General features: G+C 34.7%; 1 long non-coding RNA gene across 1 annotated transcript; it reads left to right on the top strand.

Moving 5' to 3' along the window:
• The first annotated feature begins 797 nt into the window (after positions 1–797).
• LOC149787200 (uncharacterized) lies at positions 798–2,713 on the top strand. The gene is made up of 2 exons (XR_016425269.1): positions 798–868; positions 1,065–2,713. It is a non-coding gene; the product is annotated as an uncharacterized LOC149787200 (long non-coding RNA).
• Positions 2,714–12,489: the final 9,776 nt, after the last annotated feature.

Consider the following 12,489-nt stretch of genomic DNA (forward strand, 5'->3'; position numbering starts at 1 on the left):
CATTAAGCCTTTATCATTCAGTCTTTTCAACTGTGTTGCACATTTACATTTCGATTGTGTGTGGACTTTTTATGGTTAAATTTCTTTAAATTCGTTACTTTTTCTCAATCTACTCGACTTTGTCTTCTTCGCAACGGAAAAGCATTGAACTAGTGCGTAGGTCTGTTAGGTCTCTTAAATAAACTTATTTTTATTTATTTTTATTCTTATTCCACAAGGACGTTTTGTAGGTATTTTTTTTTGATTGAACAATTTTTATTTTGCCCCCTGATATTGTCCTTATTCAACTTAGGAAGATCTGGAGGGATACTTCGACGCCTACCTGAAGTTTGCAAACATGATACAAACATCACCTTCGTATGTAAGTCGACCAGTCATTTCCTCCGGATATGGATAATCTTTTACGAACACCTGCATTAGCTGTTGGCCAATGTGCATAACAGGTTGCTCTTTTATAATCGTAATACTCGGCAGCCATTTTGAGCTTGTTTATTCCTGATTTATTTAATTTAGGTTATTTTAAATGGAGCCAAAAAATCTATTTGCAGCACATGTAAACAATTATTTATTCATATACTAAGTTTGTTAAAGACAGTAATGCAAAACAAGAAAGATACAATAAGCAGTGAAGACAACAACGCAGCTATATTAATCTAAATAACGTGTGTAATAATTCCAAAAGTCTGTTTATATCTAATGAAATAAATAATAAACAGCAACACAAATCAACAAAACTAATTCATGACGGTCTGTATTTCAGAGAAACCTACGTCTGAAACCGGGAGACCTGATGGGATTTAATAACAGAAGGATGTTGCATGGCAGAACTGCCTACCATGAAACCATTGCGGGACAAAGACATCTGCAGGTCTGTTTGCCCGTTATGGTGTATCTGTACTTTATTCATATATATTCCTAATAGTTCCTTCTTTGAATAAAACCAATATTCGGTCTATCATTAAAGCCTCGCTAGTTTTAGATTAAACGTCGCTATAAATGTCAAAATGAAGTTCTCCTATCCTGAAATATATCATTGCATTTAAACAAATTTTCATTATTTTCAGGGGTGTTCCGTGAGCATTGACGAGTTCAAAAGCAGGTTGCAAGTTTTGTCCTGTACTGTTGGTGATGGCAGATTAGTAAAGAGGGTATTCAATGGCAGTTCATTCTAAGAACATTCATTCACCTGACGCAAAGACTCAACATTTAGTTTTACTTTGAATGTATAGAAAAACCATTGTTTCGTGATCATTCGTCTAAAATGAAAGCTTGAAGAAGAATTTAGGCTATGCTTGTTCAGGAGGATCAGTGAATATTTTAATTATATATCAAACCAATATGTACATGCCTCGTCTTATGAGTGGCAATATAAAACCATTGAAAATAGTGCACACAATCTAACTGATAACTTGTATTGCAACAACTCTATGTCTAAAAATAATGGAACAGAAAGAAGAAAAACCAACAATTTAATTGCAATTTATCAAATATGGTATTTCTCTGAAAAATTGAAATTAAATTTAGAAAGTATTTGTTAATTAAATTCCAAATTATCCTAAATGTCTTATCGCAATATCCGTGAGTGTAGAAAGTTCAAAATGAATTTATATTGTCTTGGATATTCACGATAATCTTAAAGTCATGCTTCAGTCCAAACGTCAATGAATGTTTTATAATCTCCAATGAATAATTCATCTCAGACTATATCGAAACACAACCATATGTGTAATATATTACCAGAGACCGATCAATAGTAGGTAATAACAATAACTGTATACCACTCACTATTTATGCATATTTTCACTTGACCTAAGAAGCAGACACATATCAGGAATTTCCTATCGAATGTTCCACCCAGTTGAAAATAAGTTTTCTTCTAGAACCTATGCTTGTCAAAAGGCTAGATCTTACAATCAAAGAGCAGTAAGAAAAGTATTTATACAAACGTTATAAAAATCAGGTGCACAAAATCTCTACCCACAATCATGGACAAATGTCAAGCACACACTATTAACCAAACATTATTTACTACAACAAAAAATTTGCTTTTTTGTTATTGTTTGATATTGCCCGATACTACATTCTTTTGATACGGGTACATGTGTATCAACAGAGAAAAATTTCTTATCGTGGATAGAAAAATATACTTTGAAATTTGCCACTAAATTCTTCCATTGTATTGCCAAAATTTATACACATGGTATATATGTGTAGAGAGAGGTATCATTAGAACACAAGCATGTTCACAGAACATTGTGGGTTTAGGTTGAATTGTTTTAAAATATATACTTAATCATATCGTTCAGTATTTTTTCTCCCATTAGTTAGCTGATCATAATACTAGTAAAATGACGAATTATTATTATTATTATTATTATTATTATTATTATTATTATTATTTTCCATCACTTTCCATTGGCAAGTGGAATTTAACGCCCAGCTAAAGGCACGAACTTACTGGATTTCTATTTAAAAATGTAGGTATGGACATTAATTAGAGATTTATTCATATATGCGACTAAAAGGTTACGGAGATTATTCTTCTATCCGACAATGTATGTTTGCAAACATTTTTATGTTAAAATATGTATATACAATGATTGAGGATTTCAAAATGAAAACTGCATTCTATTTTTAATTTTCTTCCAAAGATGCTCCTGTATCTGAAGTTAAAGTGCGTCAAGATCAAATGATTTATTTTATATCAAGATTACAAACATCGTTCTTGGTATAGCATAAAGACGTGAACTACATCTGGCAAATATTCAGATTTCCTTTGCGTTTCCATGATATTTGTCCAAAGTGCATACGGTAAATAAGGATATTGTATATTATAGTAATGGTAATATCTCGTTTGTGACACTTCCACACAGAATTAGAGATTAGTCCTAATGATCAGCGGAATATCACATATAGTTGCATGAAACTCACCCGACAATAAATACACTTATAACAATCACACGAGTCTGTGCCGAGTCGCAGATACGGGATGATTATAATGATCAATCTTTATGTCCATTGACTGATGTTTCACAAATGCATGATGATTAGTTTTATCATATTTTATACAAATAATGTGAGTATTCAAAACTGCGTCGATGATACTAATAATATAGACATATGATTGATATGACAGCATGGACAATAAAAATTCTGCGAGTTGCATATTTTTCTCATTCAGATTTGTTCTGCTATAAAGATGTGTATGTTTGAGTTTTAAGCAAAACAAAATGCTTTAAATCACCCTTAAAGTATATTATACGTTTCATACGCTGACATACGTTTATGAAAACTCTTGATTAATAATATTTTAGGTCTCAGCACAATCGGATCGGATAAACCAGACATTGATGAGTATTGCTTGCAAACCCAAATTAAATGATAATCGAAATTTGGGTACAGCATCTGTTATCAAATTGGACTGAAATCTTGTGAAGGCCACACAAATATTTAAGTTTGAATGTAGAAATGAGGAAAACAAATAAAATCCTTATATATAACCAGACAATGATTGTAATTGTTTGTTTATAGATGCTACTCTCTAATGCCTGTCTGATAGGACTGCCTCGTGTCTTTTACAGCACCGAAGCCGAACAATGTTCATTGTCAATCGATACAAGAAATGTGTTAGCGACAACAAAAATGACTTCTTCATGTGCATGAGAAAACAGCGATCAATGTGCGAAATTACCATTTTCAGCACATTCAATGTACAAGTAACATTAACGATAATGTTTAAAACTTATTGTGTAATTTCAAAACCTTTTTTATTGATATATTAATACAACCTTTTGTCGCATTGGTTTAAATTCGTTCAGAAAAGCTATTCAAATCGTTGATTTTTGTATCTGACAGTACATAATAGCATTGTATTAGACATAAAGAAATTATAAAAGGAATTGCCAATTGTATCTTTACAATGAGTGCTCCTGAAATATTTTATATCTACTATACCGTTAGCTGCCTGTATACTTGAAAGTACTAAAATAAATACTCCGGATAATCGCGGTGTATGTAAATCTGAAGATTTCGGCAGTATCTGGCTTAAAGGCAGAATAATTTTAAGTTTAACAGAGTCGTTATGGATAAAGGTTACATTAAGCTGTGCCTCATCATATTCGCTTCAATTTTAATTTTGTAGGAAGACATTGTAAAGCAGATTAAACAATTGATATTCATCAAAACAATGTTGTCCTAATTATCTGCTGTTTTGCATTCGTGGGTTCCGGAACCAAAACATAGGTGGCATGATTGGATCATATGAAATAGTTTCACATGGAGCTGCAAGGTTTTAGAAAACGGAATTCCTGGCTTTCATAATATTGCGGATGTGGTAGCAGATACCTGTCAACATCTTGCCGCGTATTCATTTAAAGAAGCCATTTTATTCGTATACATTTGCTCCCATATTTACAGACAAGTGGATCGTAAGACGAAGAAAAAAATGATGTATTTAAACTTTAAGGCGATATAACCGTTTGTTTATTTCCATTTAATACCTGGATAATTTTATCAAAGGCTATAATTGTGCCCAATTTTGGCATCAGTGGTTGTATAGCTGCGTTACTTATCCATTATAAAACCAACATATTAATTCACATTTGAGAGCCCTACCAGTTAATCGTGTTAACATAGGAACGAATTCACTAATCTAAATCTATGGGTAGATAACTCCCCAATTAAATGGTCATAAGATTGATAATATGACATAATTGAAATGCTAGCATTATACAACACTATCAAATGCGGTTGAGTCAGAATAATGAGGCGTTAACGGCGTTTTTGTTTTCATTTCTTTACATTTGTTATAACCATGCTTTACAAACAGATTGTTTCTTCTGTCCGTTAGTTATATTGACCCACTATTAGTTTCACACCTTCAAGTTACCGTTTTAGAACCTCTCATTGTTTTACAAGTGAATTAACATAAACACTTGCCAATGGTGTAGTGCATTCATATATTCTTTACTTTGTTTCTCCACTGGATACCTAAGCGTTTGAGACGTGTGTATCACTAACTCTTTGGATACTGTAGCAGCGGCATCAACGTCAACATATTGGAGAATACTTTATGTGAAACCTTCTTGCATGTTAGGTATGGAGACAAATCATAGCAAAGTATCACGCTTTTTCGGTTTTATTTATCTGTGTTTCACAGTCTTGCGCCATTAGAAAAACAACGTAAGCGACATTATTGCCCCCATAAATCCATATTTTCTGGACGTGAAGCTGTTCATGATATGTGAGCCATCAAATTAGATCCAGAATTCCATAACGCACTATTGTTATTTTTTCGTTTTGTGGCTTTATTTGTTTTCAAAATCTGAAATGCCTTCCCTGATCCCCTGAAGCCCCTAAATATCAGTTAGAACAATAACATTCGCCTCTAATCATCACACCCTGTGACACTTTCATTAAATATACATAAAGTAAGGAACAACTAGAATACTTACAACACTGGTTGCAATCTTCCAATTGTTTTCTTTTAAATTAGCAATTTCAATAAAATACAAAATTATTTTATACATGCTAATAGAAAATGACAAATTGGGACAATCATATTTCTTCCAAGTGAGATCTTACAAAAATTATATTTCCTCATCTTATATTCTAATTATATATAAAATCCAAACAAAATAAGAAAAACATATAACCCTCTCAATGAAGAATGGACATATACATATTTTGTTAATATGAAAGGTTGTAGCATCAATATCTATTTTAATATGATTGGTTTCAAAAACAAATATATTCATGGGGGGCAGAGATTTGTTCTTATAAAATTATTAAACTAAGTTAGTATCTGTTTTTATAAATTTAGTTATGATATTTAAATGTTCTAATAGTGTATTTGGCAGTTGGTGGGGGGGGGGAGAGAGTCGGGGGCCCACTTTCAGCTTGAGGAAAAGGAATTTGCTAGCCTGGCAAAACTTTCAGGGCTGGGTAAATTTTACTACTATACCTGTACTTTGAAGTTTTTGTGCAAATGAATAATTTCGACAAATGGATCAAGGTTTCTTTCAAGAAAATTATACAGCACCTTCCGTGAACAGATCAGACAGGTAGCTTACAAGAGGGGCACAATCTTGAATAAGAGGGAGCCTCGTCATTGTGCTATCAGGTTTCTTTTTTCTTTAAGCTCTACATGAATCCTAAATAAATCTTGTGTGAAAAGTAAAATCTGAGAAACTTGCAATGCAGTGTTCCCTCATGGTATCTGAAGTTCTTCGATTAATGGTTACAAACACAATTCACACTGTAATACATATTTCTATAATTGCATGCCGCAGTGTTGTCTAGTGAGTTCAAGCTGTTAAAAACACATAGATAAAAACAAAACTTATATCCATGTAATGTTAATCTGCACTGACATGCTTAAGCTTTGGGCAAAGAATATTGCCAGTTACAAAATCATGCAAAAAGAACCCAGAATTAATTTCATGGCCATAAACTGTAATGATCACAACTTTGCAAGGGATCTGACCCTCCTCCCCCTTGGCAACAATATGTTAAAGCTGTTTAAGAGAAACTCAGTATCCTTTATTTTATTTCCAATTTAATTAAAGAACCAATATGGCAATGTGCAACTAGTGCAATCTAGCTGCATTTTTTAAAATATAAAATCATAATTATAAAAAAGTAAACAGGTACTAGGTTCTATGCAAAGAAAAACGGACTACATTATACCAGTATGGTACATCTCTTTTACACCCCAAACCCCCAAACACAGCACTGACTGGTGTTATGACTCTATGGTCTTAAACTAAGTATCAGAATATAGCGAAAACCAACAGGGTTTTCAAAAAATTCAACAGATAATTTATTTCCCTAGAACACAAAGTGAAAGTTTAAAAGGAAATTACACTACTGTGAATTACATCCCAAAAAGTCCCAAAACTTCTAACTTAAGTCCAATGGGTATCAAGTATTTCAAATGAATTCCAGTAGCATTCCAAAAGAAATTCGATATTGAACGCACTGATGTGCCACAGACGTCTGGAATAGTGTGGATGTACTGACAGTCTCGATGTAACAAAACAATATAATCCAAAATATCCTTGAATAAATTCACAATAATTCCAAGATAGTAATTTAGTCATAAAATCAAAGAGCACTTTGTAATTACCATCAATAATTGAAATAAATAAATGAAATCTTCATAAAATATAATTGAAAGCAACTGACTCCACTAGACCGATGTTAAGATATGGAATGAATCGTTCTAAAGTAAACAAAATATATATATAAAAAAGCTATGACACAGTAACATAACCTGGATGAGGGTCAAAAGTTCATTTTCCAATTAAATTCACAATAATAATAATAATAATAATAATAATAATAATGAGGACTTTGTATAGCGCCTAATCTTTAGAAGCTCTAAGCGCTTTACAACATTAGACAACACCTATAAGATAAAAAACATATATAATGATATGAGTACAAAAAGAAACACCATGAAATTAGAAAACATAAAAAACATGCTGAGAATTTTTAAGGTAGGAAACGGTATTAGGTCCTTAAGTTTGTTCTTGCAGTCGAAATAAGTGAGTTTTAAGAGCACTCTTGAATGTGATCACTGTGTCGTTGTGTCTAAGTTCAGTGGACAATTCAATCCACGTTGCTAGGCCCTGGTATGCAAAAGAACGCTGTATACATGACTTTGTTTTCATAATGGGAATAATGAGTTTGCGATTGTCAGAAGAGGAGCGTAAGTATCTTGCTGATGTTTACACATGGATGAGGTCGGATAGGTATGTTGGACTAGAGTCAGTCAGTGAAACGTAGCACAGAGAACAAATTTTGTGTTTGATTCTGGATCGAATGGATAGCCAGTATAGGGTACAGAGCAGCGGGGAGGTGTGCTCTGGTCGTGGTACTCTAAGTATGATCCGAGCAGCTGTGTTTTGAACTTTTTGAAGTTTCTGGAGCAGATATTGAGATGAACCAGATATAATTGAGTCAAAATAGTCCAGTCTTGAAAGTACTAATGAACACACAAGTGTTTTAGTGGCATCAACTGAAAGATATCTGCAAATGGAGCTGATGCATCTCAGCTCAAGATATGCAGCCTTGCATATGTTTATGACATGTTGTTGCAATGTGAGGGTACTGTCCAGAGTAACACTTAGGTTTCGTACTGATTGTGTGAATTTAATGTTCGTGTTGCTGATATTTATTGTTTGAGGTAAAGGATGTGAATGAGAAAGTCTTTCTGTTGTAATCAGAATGGTCTCAGTTTTATCATGATTCATCTGCAGCATGTTACATGTCATCCATGATTTCACATCAGAAATGCACCTCTCTACACCTTGGATGGTAGCATCAACTTCAGTTGGGTTCCTAGATTTGCATATTTGGGTGTCATCAGCGTACAATTGGTGAGACACTGGATGATGATCTATGACACTTGAGAGCGGATCAGTGTATAGAATGAAGAGAACAGGTCCAAGAACATACCCCTGTGGAAAACCACAACATAAATCAACTGGGCTGGAGTGTATTCCATTTGCAGACACAATTCGTATCCTATTGACCAAGTAGGACGTGAACCACAGTAAAGTTGTATCATGAATGCCAAATACGTGCTGGAGACGGTGAAGTAATATATCATGGTCTATTGTGTCAAATGCTGCAGACAAACCAAGGAGGGTGAGGACTAATCTTTCCGCTATCCAAGGCAGAGAGAATGTCATTAACTACTTTTAGAAGAGTAGTTTCAGTACTGTGTAAAGGGCGATATGCAGATTGTACATTGCTAAAAAGACTGTTTGAATGCAGATGAGATACAATCTGGGATAGAACAACCTTTCCTAAGATTTTTTTATATGAATGTGAGATTAGAAACTGGGCGGTAGTTCTTTAAATCGTTATGGTGGAGTGTTGGTTTCTTCAGCACTGGCTTTGAAATGGCAGTTTTGAAAAATGATGGAAATTCCCCTGATGATAGAGAGGTATGAATAACATCAGTTAGTGAAGGCAATACTGGATCTAAGCACTCAAGCAGCAGTGATGTTGGAATTCGATGAAGTTCACATGACTTTGGTGCACTCTTCGTCAGGATTGTACGTACGAAATCCATAGAGACAGGTTCAAATGCTGCTAATGGTTGCCGCTCAAATTCTGTATCCCAACTGTATGGTGACGACGAGTCAATTGGAATTGTGGTGTCAAGCTAGTCTCTAATGGTTTGTACTTTGTCACGGGAGAAATTTGTAAAGCATGTCCGGAAGGTTGACTGGAGAGAAGGTAGTTGGAAGTGGTGTAGATTTGTTCCTTGACATTAGCTTGTTAGTAATCTCGAAGAGCACTTTGCAACTTTAACTTTCCATGATCTTAGTAGTGTAGTGGGCTGATTTCGCTGCATGGACAATATCTGTGACATTCTTCTTAGCGGCTTCATAGATTTGCTTATGAATAGTGAGTCTGGTGGAAAGCCAAAGCCTTTCAGCTTTACGGTGGTCTCTTTAGCAGTGCGAAGCTGGTCCCTAACACTGTTATACCATGGAGAACACTTTTGAATTGATACTCTGCACTTGGTAGCGGGGGCATGTTTGTCGAGCAATGAATGCAGGCAGTTATCGAGTTGTTCTGCTGTATGAGGTAAGCAAGTTGTTAGGTTTGTTTGTATGTCATACATTAGTTTGCATGGTTGCTTCCAGAACATTCTTCATTTAAAAAGGAAACAGACCCTTAACTCAACATCTGTAAGCATGTTTATCTCTAAGTGAAAATTATCTTAATATATAAACTAAAATCGCAAACAAGACTTAGAAATGTAATATGTTGTTTACAACAGGAAAAGTACAACAAACTTTTCTGGCCAAATTTGAAAACTGTCAGTAGTTACTGCATCACCCAAAATCTGCCAAGCCATTTTATTTGCAGCAAGAAGCCTCATATTCCTGCACCAGACATCACACTAGGCCTTTATTCAAACATCCTGAGTAGGCAAGATATTTTGCATGCCTTGGTTTCAATTCCATATGATCCTGATATTATGCAAAGTATGTTTCATATGGCAATGTGACAGATGTCCCATGCTATATTTTGTAAAAGTTTTCATGGAAACATTTGTAAATATGGCTGAAATTATACGACACTTTACTTTTTTCATTACAAATGCAAAACCATTCTTAACTCCTTAACAGGCAATATCTTGCTTCTGATAAACAATAAAGCATGGTGGGTAGGAATAATCCACTTGATCATGTTCTGAGATACACGGTTTAAGTTTTGTTTTGCTATCACCACATGAGTACCATAAATGGTACACCAAACATCCATTCCCAAAATTATGAGCATCATTCAGTGCATTCCCCAAGAATCAGTAGCAGCCCATGTACCTCCATTATGGTAGGTGGCACCTCAAAAGTCATTACCTTCTATATTATCAAATACCTCATCTTTCTCAACTCAGATGCAATCAAATGATAATTTTGGTCATGGAAATAAATGAAGTTTTCCTTTTTTACACAGTCAACCCAATTTTCTTCATGGAGTAACTGTGCCCATTTGATTCCAATATCAAAATAGATCTTTGTTTATAGCATGAAACGCAATCCAACAAAAAATGTTAAGTAGAGTATGGGATGCAGATCTCAAGTTCAAATGTGTCAAGACGGGTAATATATATTCTTTAAGTCAATGTAACTTTGGATTTTGAGCTCAGAGCAATAAAATCTATAGATGTATTCCTTGTCTAAAATGTGAGTCATCCACAAAATTTGGTTAAATTAGGTTATAGAGTACTTAAAGTAATTTGTTGAAACTGTATTTTGCCCCCAAATCAATAGGTGTATTTAATCTCAAATACATGACATCCACAGTCTCTGGTTTATAGTAGGTAAAAAAGAACAGAAGATATTGTCAGTAAACTATATTTCCCTAAATGGTCAGTGACCCTGACTTAAAAATCAATGTAACAGTATGAATTTTGGAAAATGATTATTGTACCATAACTAAGTGGAATCTTGTTGCAGTCAGTGTGACATGTAACAATTAACTTTAGTGAATGGGCTTGGCCCGTGATAAATAACTCCCTATGAAAGATGGAATGCTCTGCTGCATGGGATAGGGCATGATTGATTTTTAATTAGGACCTGCTGGAATAATGGTTAGAGATATAGAAGAGGCAACATTAACATAGGGTTATGTGGCGGGAAACGCAACGTAGAGACAAACCAAAGACAATTCGTTTTCATTTTATTATGTGGCGTGATTTGGAATTTTAATGTAGCTTTCACAATTGTACAGTCATATCGCTACAATTCTGCAGCATGGAAGTTTATAGTGATGTCTAGAACTAGGGTATCATGCCGCAGACATGTAGCATGATGTCCCACCCAATCACATTATAGTCCTAGCACTAACCTCTTAATGCTAAGCGCCTATCAATACATCTGTTAGAAACATTTTTATAAGTCTTTGGTATGACTCTGCTGGGGTTGAATCCCTCAGACTCTTGCATCTGAGGCAGACACTCTAACCACTAGACCACTGGAGCAGTCTAGCGCCATTTGGAAGCATGTGTCGAAAATTAGTTTTTTTCTGAAGAGCTATTAATAAAGGTGGACCAGAGAGAATTATTCTAAGTTAAATGAGGAGTGTGCTTCCATGACAAAATTCAATTTTTTAAATCTTCTTCCCCAAATGTTTTGGCAGTCCAAGTTTCTCTGAGGAAGTTGATGCCCCACTCCAAGAAAAAGAGCAAGTATATTTTCTCATTAAAACATTGTCCATGGGATGGGTGTCTGGAAGTGAGGGACACGAAGACATTCAGTCATAGAAAAGACAGCGTGTCTTGGAAAACATAAGGGGAAAAGAGCTCTATATGTAAACCAGTGGGGAAAGTGAACTGACAACCAGGTTATGGCAGAAGACCAAAATGAGGCTGGAGAGAGAGAGAGAAAAGAGGAAAAGGAATAATTGATCAAATTGTTATTTTTTAAATACGAGGTGGGGGGCTTGTGTTGTTCTATTTTATATCTCTGCTCAGATCTCTGTTATTCCATCCATTAATTTCATATTTGACATATGGAATTTGTTGTAGTTGTTATAGGGTTTAACGTGGCAGCCAGTATAAATGGTGGAGGAAGAACCTGGGAAAACCCCAGAAAGAACCACCAACCCACGAGAAGCTACCAGCAAACTTTCTCACATACCCACACTGGCCAAGCCTGAGACTCAAACCCACACAGACAGAGGTGAGATGGCAGTGATCCATAATAGTGATCGCTTTAGACCACTCTGCCACTTTGGGCCCCATGGAATTTGTAACATAATTAATAATGCAATTTTTTTTTACAGTCATCCAGTTTGATAGAAATTGGATTGTTACATCGTTTACTTCTTGTTTCCAACATTTCAACTAGCTACCATTTTTTTCATATGAACCACTTTTGACATGTCAAAACTTATAAATCTTTGAATTTCAATAAATGTCAAAACTCGTTAGTGTTTGAATTTAAATGTTGAAACTGTCCAAGT

The sequence above is a fragment of the Sinohyriopsis cumingii genome, chromosome 12, assembly GCF_028554795.1.
Source record: "Sinohyriopsis cumingii isolate HCF-2022 chromosome 12, ASM2855479v2, whole genome shotgun sequence".
Lineage (NCBI taxonomy): Eukaryota > Metazoa > Mollusca > Bivalvia > Unionida > Unionidae > Sinohyriopsis > Sinohyriopsis cumingii.